This window comes from Schistosoma haematobium, chromosome 6, assembly GCF_000699445.3.
Source record: "Schistosoma haematobium chromosome 6, whole genome shotgun sequence".
Taxonomy (NCBI): domain Eukaryota; kingdom Metazoa; phylum Platyhelminthes; class Trematoda; order Strigeidida; family Schistosomatidae; genus Schistosoma; species Schistosoma haematobium.
Window position 1 is genome coordinate 24,237,568 of NC_067201.1, and position 12,531 is coordinate 24,250,098.

A 12,531-nucleotide genomic window follows, 5' to 3' on the forward strand; every position below is an offset into this window, starting at 1 on the left:
TAAGCAACATATCGTCAATATACGACTGTCCACTCAAATGATTTAGACGCTAGCGATTTACTTACCATCCACTGCAGCCTGGAGCATACCGCTCCTATGCCTATCTTTATATTATGGACTGTAGACATCTTATGTTCACTCTATATATACATGTAACATATTTGCGTCAGTGTGATGACGATTTGCGGGTTTGTATATTTTGTAATTCAGTTATCAGGTAGTAGGCTGGTTGCAATATGAAAATGATAAAGAGGTAAATCAAATCCTATTGGATGATTGTTTCAAGGATAGATAATCAATTCACTTGATTGATAACGTATAGGAAGACGAAATTAAAAGAGGAGGAGAGGAATGGAGATGTTATTAAGAGATGTCGGAAACAGTTACTGTTTATGAGACGATAATAACCGTGGAATTTATGAGACATGCATCTGACAACTGGTTCAAGAATGAGGTGACGCTTTAAAGGTGAGTATGGTTCATCAATTTTCCTATTAAAGCTATGCACTTAGGCCTCAGAGAGTATTCCAAATGAGGTCATTTTTAGATCAAACACGTAGGAGCGTGCCTAGGTGTTCGCCCTTTGATTTGCAGTCTTTCGAGAGTTATCTTGAGGAGTGTGGTGATGACGTTCTGGTAGCATGTTCGCGCAGGGGTGACTTAGGGTACTTAATGTGTTGCAAATCATCGTCAGATCACCTCTTATTCTCCTGTAGCTCAATGGGACTAATCTCAGGTGCTAAAGTCTATCCCGGTAGTATCCACTCTTTACCCCTATCACTCACTTGGTTTCTCGACTTTGTACATGGTCTAAGAGATTTGTGTCCTTGTTGAAGAGAAGGAGAGCAAAAATGTTATAGGATTCAAGGTGTACTTTCTAAGAAGAGTTAGGAGCAATTCTGTGATGATTGATCTAAGTCTCCTTCACATAAAGTGAAGGGTTGATTTTTTCTCGATTGCGTCCCCCATGTATTTGAGCCAGTATCCGAAATCTGGTTACTCTAGTCCTAGATCACGCTGTGAGGAGATAATTAGGAGTGGATTTCCATGGACAACGTGGATTGTTTGTATCCAATGTGGCCGAATGTTCATGACATGAAATTTTGACAGGTTAAGTTTCAGGATTGTAGGGAGGACACTCCACTTCCTGTTCTATGTGTTCTGTCGCATCAGAAACTGCCATGCTTCACAAGCTCTTGTTATTCGTGATATCTGGAAATAGACATATTCCTGTGATGACTGTGATCTTCAGATCCGATTGAGAGCACTTTTTTCTGTTCTCTCCTGAAATATCCTCTAATCCTCTTAAAATGCAGTTGATGGTTTATCTCCTCACCTGATGCTCCTCTACAATGACATCTGTTTCTGGATTTTTCAACAAATTTCTGTTTAAAGTGGGTCGTCCAATTCTATGGTGACTGGCCGCTGCTGGCTTTGCTTTCATAGAGGATACAACTAGTGTCCGTGTCCTATATTCTTGGTTTATAATCGAGGTCGACTGACACCAGAACATTTTATTTTATTGTCCAATCGATTCGGATCGACTATTACATGTGATGTGATTGGGGAGGTACTTCTTCTACCTGTTCCATGCATAAAGTGCGTCAGTTTGGTTCACCAGGTTTCTTAATTTCACAGCTAACAGATGAGGGGAACTAGCTATCTTCAGTTTGTCCACCAGCCGCTTGCATCCTTGAAAGTATTTAAATACTTAAACCTGATAGTAAAACCTGGACGTTTTCCTCATATTAGATCCAAACTAAGGTTTGGACTGAAGAATAACTGTCTAGGTCGGTTAGATACGCGTACTTGCCCGGCTGAAACCAAAACAAAGTGATTGGATAAAATGACGGTTCTGAAATTCATCATAAATTTAAATGTACATTTTTACCTAAACAAATATAACCACCCAGCTATCCAGCCAATAATTGTTCAATTATTCAGATCTAAATCACAATAAGGAAGTTGATAAAGGATGCGAAAATAAATATTATTCTATCCTGTCTACATACACCATGAACAGATTCGTTTAAAAGACAATATTTGGTTGCTTTATAACGATTCCAATTCTGGAAGAGTGCTTCAATTCACAATCAAAAATGCATAATCCCAGTCAATACAAGCAACACAGTCAAAAGAAGGAACAAACCAATATGGCTGCCGCCACGACTAAGCACAAAGTAAAACAACATGAATGCAGTTCAGGAAGAAACACGGAAACTTAGTGAAGGCGTAAAAAAATAGAAACTACAATAAAATAAAAATATTAACAACCAAAATGGGATCAAAAAGACTAACAATGTAAAACTAAAGGAATCAATAGGAACAAACTGCCATTGTATACATTGAAGGGACTTTCACACACAAAACATTCAAAATGGATCTTACACTCTATTGATGGGACACTAACGAGGTTACATCTAACTTAAAGTGTTGAAAGAACGAGAGGATGTCAGATGATTTCTAGATATTGATGACTTTTCAAGTCTAATTTTCTTTGATCGAAATCTCGAAACAAACATATACTTTAAATCAGCAAATTTATGTCTGCCGCGACCACACGAGTGGTCGCTACGAATAACTCGAATATGTGGCACACGTATTCTTCAAGTCTCCTCATATATGTATGTGTGTCACACTGTATATTGTCCTATAAATAACGTGATATGCTTATTTCATGCTCGTTCTTCTTATGTAGGCCTCGAATGTGATCTCAGGTCACTTTGTCAAAATCATAGTACCTCGTCTGTTACTGCTGTTAGTATCTTGTGATAAGTCCGTGATATAGTTCCGATATGTAAAATGGTGTGATTTAATTAGATTTAAATTCACTATATCTTGACCCTACCGAAATAAAACATTTTCGTCGTAAGATTTCATTTGTTCTTAAAGTGTGCTGTGGAGGTAAATTCGTCTACCCAACAAGTTAGTAGAGTACATGCTATATAGTCATTATTTACGCAGTTACGTCATTATTGTACAACTCTAGACGATTATCAACCATAATCCGTAGATAGGTTATGGTCGCCTCAATGCTTCTTGAAAATTAAAAATTTGCTGACTGTGTATCACCTGCAAACTTACAATTGACTAATGACTAGAAACGTCACATGAGAAGTAACCAGGTGATAATCACACTTAAAGTTGGCGCACAAAACATAGTACGGACCACTTTTCTAACCCTTACTTATTGTAAGATCCATTTTGAATGTTTTCTCTGTTTGTGAAAATCCCTCCATGTATATACTTGCCCTTTGTTTCTATTGATCCCCTTAGTTGTACATTGTTGTCTTTTGATTACATTTGAATTGTTAATATTTGTATTTTATTACAGTTTTATTTTTATTACGCCTTCACTAAGTTTTCGTGTTTCTTCCCGAACTGCATCAGTGTTGTTTTACTTGCCACTTGTTCTTGGCGGTAGCCATATTGATTTGATCCTCCTTTTGTGTGTGTTCTATCCAGTCAGGATAGAATAACGTTCATTTGTTGTGATTGGTAATTTTCCCTCATCTTTCATCAACTACTTTATTTATTGTAATTTAGATTTTATTGATTGAACAATTATTGGTTGAATAGCCGGGTGGTAATATTTGTTTAGGTAACGATTTACATTTAAATTTATGATGAATTATAGAACCGCTATTTACCCGATTACTTGTTTTGATTTCGACGGGAAAGGGCGCGTGTCTAACGTACCTGGAAGGCTATTCAACAGTCCAAACCGTAGTTTGAATCTTACAGTTCTAAGCAAATATTTTGGTCGAATTCGTTTGGCTTTCGTTTCATTGATTCCAATCATTGTCTCTGGGAATATTTGGTCGTTCGTTCGCGATGCCAAACAATCGTCGAAGGAAATTAAGTCCAAGGCTCGTGGATGTTAAAAGGGATGAACAAAAGGATAGGTCCACTCAATCAAGGCAAGTGCCTTCTGATGCCTCTATGCGTCATGGTTCATATTCTAATAGGGACAACTGTAATTATAGTGAATTTATTTGCGATATAATGGCAGATGACAAATTAAACCTTAGTTTAGACATGAAACAAGCGAAAAGCGTGATGCCTACGGCGCCTTTCGTAGATCCAGAGTTACCAAAGGTTGAATTGAGTTATTTCGATAGTCAACCAAGAGGTTATTGGAAGTCTTTAAGGGAGTTTGAGACCTATGTAGAATCAAGGGTTAAGGATGATGGTCAACGTTTGCTTTATTTGATACATTATTGTAAGGGTAGGGCGAAAACAGCCATTGAGGGTTGTGTCATGATGGAAGCATCCTCTGGTTACAAGAAGGCCAAAGAAATTTTAAAACGGTTGTTCGGACAGTCTCATGTAATCGCTAGGGAGACTTTAGAGGACTTATTCAAAACTACAAATGTTGATTACAGTGATCCTGAGCAACTGACTAATCTAGCTATAAGGATGGAAAATTGTTCTATGGTTTTGAAACAGATGAAGTATACGGCCGACTTAAATTCTCTAATTACTTTAGAGAGAATAGTAAGACTCTTACCTCAAGTTATGCAAACCCAGTGGGCGGACTGGGTAGATGAATTGATTGAAGATAATAGAGAACCGACCTTTGACGAGCTTACCCAATTTATAGCATCCCGCGCGAGAGTAGCTAATAGTAGGTTTGGACGGTTAGCGAATCGTCCGAGAAAGGGACACAACTTAAAGAAAAATTGTCACTTGCAATTGGAGCAGGAGAATAATTCGAGAGAGAGCTAAATGCAGTGTGTGTTCCCAGGACCATGCTATTTATAAATGTCCAAAATTTTTAGCGCTTACCGTTCAAGAGAGATGGTCTCACGCAAAAGTTAAAGGTATCTGTTTTGTCAGCCTTAGGCAAGGACATGAAGTTAATGAATGTAAGCTGACAAAAAGTTGTAACGTTAATGGTTGTGAGAAGAAACACCATCCTTTGCTGCACAGCGAAAACGATAAATCAGTATCAATAGAACATAAGGCGGCCATAAGGATTGTGGAAGGGGGCACACGCTTCAAAAATGGTCATTTTGTTGTTCCTGTACCATGGAAAGTGAACCCAAATATGAAAGGGGGAATTATGAAGTGGCAAACAGTAGACCACAGAGCTTGAAGCGTAGATTGTTGAAAGATGACATTCTGTATATCAAGTATACAAAAGGTATTGAAAGTGATTTTATTAAGGGCTATGCGGAGAAAATCCCTGAAATACAATTGCAACCTAGTTATCGCCCCCGGTGGTACTTACCTCACCATGCAGTTTTAAATCCGAAAAAGCCAGAAAAACTGAGAGTAGTCCTTGACTGTGCCGCCAAGTTTGCAAGCGTTTCTCTAGATGATATGATTTATCAAGGACCCGACACAACTGCTGAGTTAGTGTGTGTATTACTGCGTTTTCGCAAAGAAGCAGTTGCAATCTCTGCGGATGTTGAAGAAATGTTCATGCAAGTGAAGGTCCCTGAATCTGATCGAGGAGCTTTAAGATTTCTGTGCTGGCAGGATGGAGACATGTCGAGGGAACCATCCGAGTTTCACATGACATCCCATCCATTCGATGCCACATCATAGCCGTTTTACGCGAACTTTGCCTTGAATAAGACGGCTTTAAGTTGTGTCCCTTTCTCGGACGATTCGCTAACCGTCCAAACCTACTATTAGCTACTCTCGCGCGGGATGCTATAAATTGGGTAAGCTCGTCAAAGGTCGGTTCTCTATTATCTTCAATCAATTCATCTACCCAGTCCGCCCACTGGGTTTGCATAACTTGAGGTAAGAGTCTTACTATTCTCTCTAAAGTAATTAGAGAATTTAAGTCGGCCGTATACTTCATCTGTTTCAAAACCATAGAACAATTTTCCATCCTTATAGCTAGATTAGTCAGTTGCTCAGGATCACTGTAATCAACATTTGTAGTTTTGAATAAGTCCTCTAAAGTCTCCCTAGCGATTACATGAGACTGTCCGAACAACCGTTTTAAAATTTCTTTGGCCTTCTTGTAACCAGAGGATGCTTCCATCATGACACAACCCTCAATGGCTGTTTTCGCCCTACCCTTACAATAATGTATCAAATAAAGCAAACGTTGACCATCATCCTTAACCCTTGATTCTACATAGGTCTCAAACTCCCTTAAAGACTTCCAATAACCTCTTGGTTGACTATCGAAATAACTCAATTCAACCTTTGGTAACTCTGGATCTACGAAAGGCGCCGTAGGCATCACGCTTTTCGCTTGTTTCATGTCTAAACTAAGGTTTAATTTGTCATCTGCCATTATATCGCAAATAAATTCACTATAATTACAGTTGTCCCTATTAGAATATGAACCATGACGCATAGAGGCATCAGAAGGCACTTGCCTTGATTGAGTGGACCTATCCTTTTGTTCATCCCTTTTAACATCCACGAGCCTTGGACTTAATTTCCTTCGACGATTGTTTGGCATCGCGAACGAACGACCAAATATTCCCAGAGACAATGATTGGAATCAATGAAACGAAAGCCAAACGAATTCGACCAAAATATTTGCTTAGAACTGTAAGATTCAAACTACGGTTTGGACTGTTGAATAGCCTTCCAGGTACGTTAGACACGCGCCCTTTCCCGTCGAAATCAAAACAAGTAATCGGGTAAATAGCGGTTCTATAATTCATCATAAATTTAAATGTAAATCGTTACCTAAACAAATATTACCACCCGGCTATTCAACCAATAATTGTTCAATCAATAAAATCTAAATTACAATAAATAAAGTAGTTGATGAAAGATGAGGGAAAATTACCAATCACAACAAATGAACGTTATTCTATCCTGACTGGATAGAACACACACAAAAGGAGGATCAAATCAATATGGCTACCGCCAAGAACAAGTGGCAAGTAAAACAACACTGATGCAGTTCGGGAAGAAACACGAAAACTTAGTGAAGGCGTAATAAAAATAAAACTGTAATAAAATACAAATATTAACAATTCAAATGTAATCAAAAGACAACAATGTACAACTAAGGGGATCAATAGAAACAAAGGGCAAGTATATACATGTAGGGAAGTCCAATTAGCAGTCCAAGCCGTAGTTTGGATCTTACACTTATTTGCCGAAAATATACATGATCACTCAACATTTTAAAACGGTTGTACAGACCATTTTTTGAACTGCGTCGTCTATATATTGTACTGTCAGTAATCTTGTTGATTTATATGCTCGTGCTAAATTTCATGGTCATTCCGTGTTCAGCGAATGTCCTTCTAGGAATTGCAGCTAGTGGTTATTTTTCATTAGCCAATATACATTTGATGATGGTCTGAATAGACAGATCTGCGTAGCTATGAGGTATCTCCGTAGGGAATAAGAACCTGTTGTCAACTTTAACGCAGAAAGTTAAAGAGCAAACTGACCTGATTAGACTTCACCATTAATAAGGTGACATATAAGTGTTGTTTCAGCAGACAATTACGCTTCGGTTCACAGCGCGACATCCAGTTATATTAACAGTTCAGTTGTTCCAAAATATTCTAGTTACATAACAATACTTCATACATAAACTTCCTTTTAAGACGCTATCAACCGTAAGATAACCGAAATGTCCCCGTTGAAAGCACATGTAAAGTAACAAATATGCTACGTATTGAACTACCTAATCGAGTGTGGGGCGACTGCAAGTGTGTTGTTGTTTTCGCACAATAACGTAACAGCTAAAAGTAATTTGATATTTTTTACGACATAGGAGACCTTATTTCTCAAATTATCTGCTTCACAAATAAATGTCTGTTGAAATATCCGTGAAACAGCTAATATCCGGTTGTAATCACATGCTTTTGCTACAAATCTCTGATAAACTCCGACTATTTACTATTCTGAAACCTCCATTCCCAGTCTATTACGACATGACGACATTCGATTCTATATAGATTTTCAAGAGTATGGAGAGTAGGACCATGAATTTGAGCTAGTCAATGTACAACAGGATGCTAGGTACAGACTCTGACTTCTTCAGTCAGAACTACTTCCACCAGGCTCTAGAAAAGTAATATCCTGCTTTAGCATGCTCTAAAATACACTGAATAGCATATTCCCTCCTGACATAGTAATTCTTAAAACGGTCTCTAATGCAATCGTCAAGGTTATCCTCGAAGAATTTCCTATCAAAGCCCCAAAACCGGCAGGTGATCTAACCCCTTCTCCTCTTACAGCTTCTTAGATGGAGTTCTTCCTCCAAAAATGAAACCGCAACTTTCTCAAGAGATAATATAAGGTTAGGGCTAGGATTCGCTACGGATACTCATAAATCCCCATTTGTAGACTGGTACATCAGCAATCATTCACAGTAAGACGTTATTACACGTCATTCCATCATCTTTGTAACTATTAATTAACTTTTTTGTCCTGAATAATCCGAGAGACTAAAACAAACGGAATATATCTCCATGATCAAAAGCCTTATCGTTTATTTAAAAAACATATAGTTCGTTATATCTACGTTTGACATACTACCAGAACATCATCATCAAACCCCTCAAGACAGCTGTCGAAAGACTGCAAATCAAAGAGCGAACACCCAAATATGCGCTCAAGTGAAAACTTGACAAACCCTATGGATTATCATCTCCATCTTACTGTCTATGCCTGATTCATGTTTTACAATTGACTACTATTTGCATAACGAAATATCAGTAACTACTTCGCAGATCACACAGTTTTCACCCTTATCTATACAGTCCGGTTATCTCACATTGAATACATTTTTAATTGGATATTGAAGTGGCCCTCACAATTCTAAACCCTTGTTCTGGGCGCGTTCAAGAGCTTTCTAATGTTAGTAGTTGGGACGTGTTATTGTATAGTTGCACAGTATTATTTTTGCACTTCAACTTATGGATTGTATGTAGGAAGATTGTTTCGCCTTAGTTCTTTTCGAAATAGCTAACGAACACGGCTAGTTGCCTGTAAGATTATCTCTATATATATCAGAATGTCTGTATACACATTGATTATGTTCTTAGTTATCACTCGTGAAACCCGAATGTAAGTAAATAGGATTGTGATTGGTCAGAAATTTTGAGTTTGATTCACTTGAAGGTATTTTCGTCGTTACTGTATCTGAGTTTTCATAAAGACAAGGAAATCGGACACAATAAGAGCAAATAATTAGTAAACAGTAAAAAAAGAATAAGTGTCTCTAACTAGTCGAACTCTGGCGTCCTTTCTCGCGTCCAGCTCCTGGCTCATTCGATTTACCATCTATTATGGTTTAATTTTTTTTATTCCAGACGTTCTCACTAGATTCTTTTGATAAGTATTTATTACTCTTTGTTCTGCTAACTTCATGTTACCGAGTAGGTCCTTTCCTACAGAGACAAGTCATTGACAAACGGTAGTCCCCAATGGAATTGCTAAGGAACAATGGGTGGCATAATTTTGTATTTGTAAAATTCATCAAGGAGGAATAGAAAGTAATAAGTTAATTATGTATAACCTTGTTTGGTCTGTATCATTATCTAAAATAAACTTTTATGAGTACCCAATCAAACGTGTTCAAGTTATCGGACTGGTAGATTTGTTTAGGAAAATATTCCTTTAAATTTCATTTTGAATCCCTCAAATAACTAAGTATATATGAAGACCTAGCATAATCCTCATTGAATCAAAACAGGAGTTGAAAATCAGGTGAATAAAATCAGGATTTGATTGATATTTAACCAAATCAGTGCACATAAGTGGATGTTGTTATTGGTGACAGGTTTCGTACTTGTGTTGATTCTTTCTGTTTTATCATTCCCGTTGTGGAAGTAAGACATAAGTGATCTCATTGCATATTCCAATCAGCCTCTTTAATAGTCGACTCGATAATGTGAAGTGAAAATGAATAATAGAGTTGTCACCAGTGAAAGCATATACTGAGAACGATTTAAAAAATAAACTTCGATGTATCTAGGTCAATGTTAATTCAAAGCCTAGTATAGCACTCTGAAATATATAAATAGCGTGAACAAAAAATATAACCTATAAAAATGTTCTTACCACATGTCCTGATGCCGGCGAGGGTGGGAAGAGTTGGCTCCCTCTCCAAATGCTCTCACATAGCCACGTGTATACGGCCACTGCCAGGAAAGTCCTACTCACCACCTCGCACCACTGGTGTTGTTTGCTAAATTGAGAGGAAGAAAAGAGAATATCTAACCGGGTCGGTGGATATGGAGGACTCACCTAGGGCAGTTGGAAAACCTTGGTTCCAAATCAATGGTGCACATGGGCTTCAGGGTCCTAAGGAAACAAACGGCGTATGAACCAATTATTGGTCACCGGTTACCATGGGACTGCATTTTATAACGCTGCCCCAATGCCTAGTGGATTAGACCTTTAGGTCAAAGGCTTGGGGTGTGGCACCCTAAGAAAACCACCTGCTTTGGTCTGCGCACCCCGGTAGTATCACAGTTCACACACAAATCAAGTGACTTGTGTGGCGCATATGTATTCGGTGCTCCTCCGTACCAATGTGTTCAAATAAATAATATTCATTGTTTTGGTTATAAACGTGCAGCTGGACGAAAGGAAAAGGGGGTTGCTCATTGCTCTTGGTTGTATCAGTCATATCTAAAAAGTATACGTTTTAGTGCGTTTATCAGAAGACGGCTAGTCGTGGCTGAGAAGAACCGTCCTGTTTACTAACTACTGCTAGTGTATTGCTGTTCTAACCCAAATTTCTATCTGTTCACAGATGAAGCTACGTTTGGACTAGTTCTTTCTACAAATTGGTGAACAGTTTTGATGAACAGGGTATCACTAGATTATTAGTATTCGATGGTGCGTCTTCAAAGTATCGCTCGTGTATTTTTGGACCACCAAGTTAGTGACCCCGAGATTAGACATGTGATAGGTAAATATTACAATGAGGTTGAAATAGTTGAGATATGCGTTACTTATGTCTAACCACCGTCTACATAAAGTGGCGGTGTATTGGTTCTGAAGAAAGTTAGAGGCATTCAAATCGGTATAGTACAGTTCGTAGGGTCACTGACAGTTGCGCCGAGCCGTGTTAATAACCGTAAACTACTTACCTAGTTGGAGTCCGCGTGATTATCTTAACCAATGGTTAGAGACTTGGTGATACGGCTTAGAATGGTTCACAGTGACGTTTTGCTTTAGAGTCTGAGTTATGGATCTGCCTTATATCATTTTTCCTATTCCTAATCTTTTCTACTTTACTACTGATATTGTTAGCAATTCTATTACTCAGGGATTTATTTTGAAATAATTTTATCTTTTAAAGATCCTCGTCATTATACTTATTTGATCGAATTGTAATTGCACTATTATTTCTCTCTCATCCTGTTTGACCCATATTTATTCCGATCATGGGTCTTAAAATTTTACTTAACATATAAGCTGATTCAAGTTTACATTCTATATGAGTCATATTAACATTAACAATTTTATTGTATTTTGTATATCACAATCCTAAATTCACATGCTTTAAACGATATACTTTGCCCTTAACCTGGCCATTTTTCGGATTATTAATTTGGTTATATAACTTGTAAAACCTGAAGAGAATTTATCGAAAAGAATATTCTTCGTTCAAATACTAGTCTTTTAATTTTATCTTTGTTCTAATATGGCATGGCTATTCAAACTGATGGGCGTATATGTCAGTTTCTTTGTTGCGTATGGCTGACTGACTTATCCTTCAGATCATTAAAGAATGTTTGTTCTCTAATCATTCATTATCCTTGTTATTTAAAGAAATCTTCAATCGGAAATTGATGTTATCCGGAGAAACGCTGACAACTGACTCATGATCTTAACCATTGAAAAAATAAGGGACCACTAAACTGTTCATTCCTCCTCGTTCCGAACTCTTCAACAGCACGCACCTATGACTTTGTAAGAAATGCAACCAAAGGAAATCCGTTCATCAGATAATTGTTAACATTGACTAGTTACTGTGAATTAGTGCATATTTATACATTCTTAACCAGTAGGTACGACCGAGAGTGGGGAGAGTCCGCTCTCCCTCTCGAAATGCTCTCACACGGCCACGCGTATCTAGCCTCTGCCAGGGAAGTCCTACTCACTGCCTTCTCGTGACGAGGGTGTTGTTTACAAAAATGAGAGGACGAAAAGCGAATGTCCGGCGCTTTAACCGGACCCCAAACCAAATCAATGGTGCACATGGGCTCCAGTATCCTGCGGGAACAAATGGCGTATGAACCAATTGTTGGTCACCGGCTTCCATGAGACTGCATCTCACGATGCTCCACTGCCTTGTGGATCGGACCTTCAGGTCGAAGGCTCGGGGAGTGGCCCCCAAGAAAACCACCTGCTTCGGTTTGGGCATCCGGGCCGTATCACAGCCCTCACACATATCGAATGAGATTTGTATGGCGCATATGTATTTGGTGCCTCCTTGTACCAATGTCTATGTGTTAAAATAAATAAGTTCATAGTAACTGTACATTTCAATGGTTTTCTGTTACTTTATTTGCTTTAGTAATCTTCACCGTGATGTGGTATGAAATTCTTCCAGCGCTTTCAATAGTAACCGGA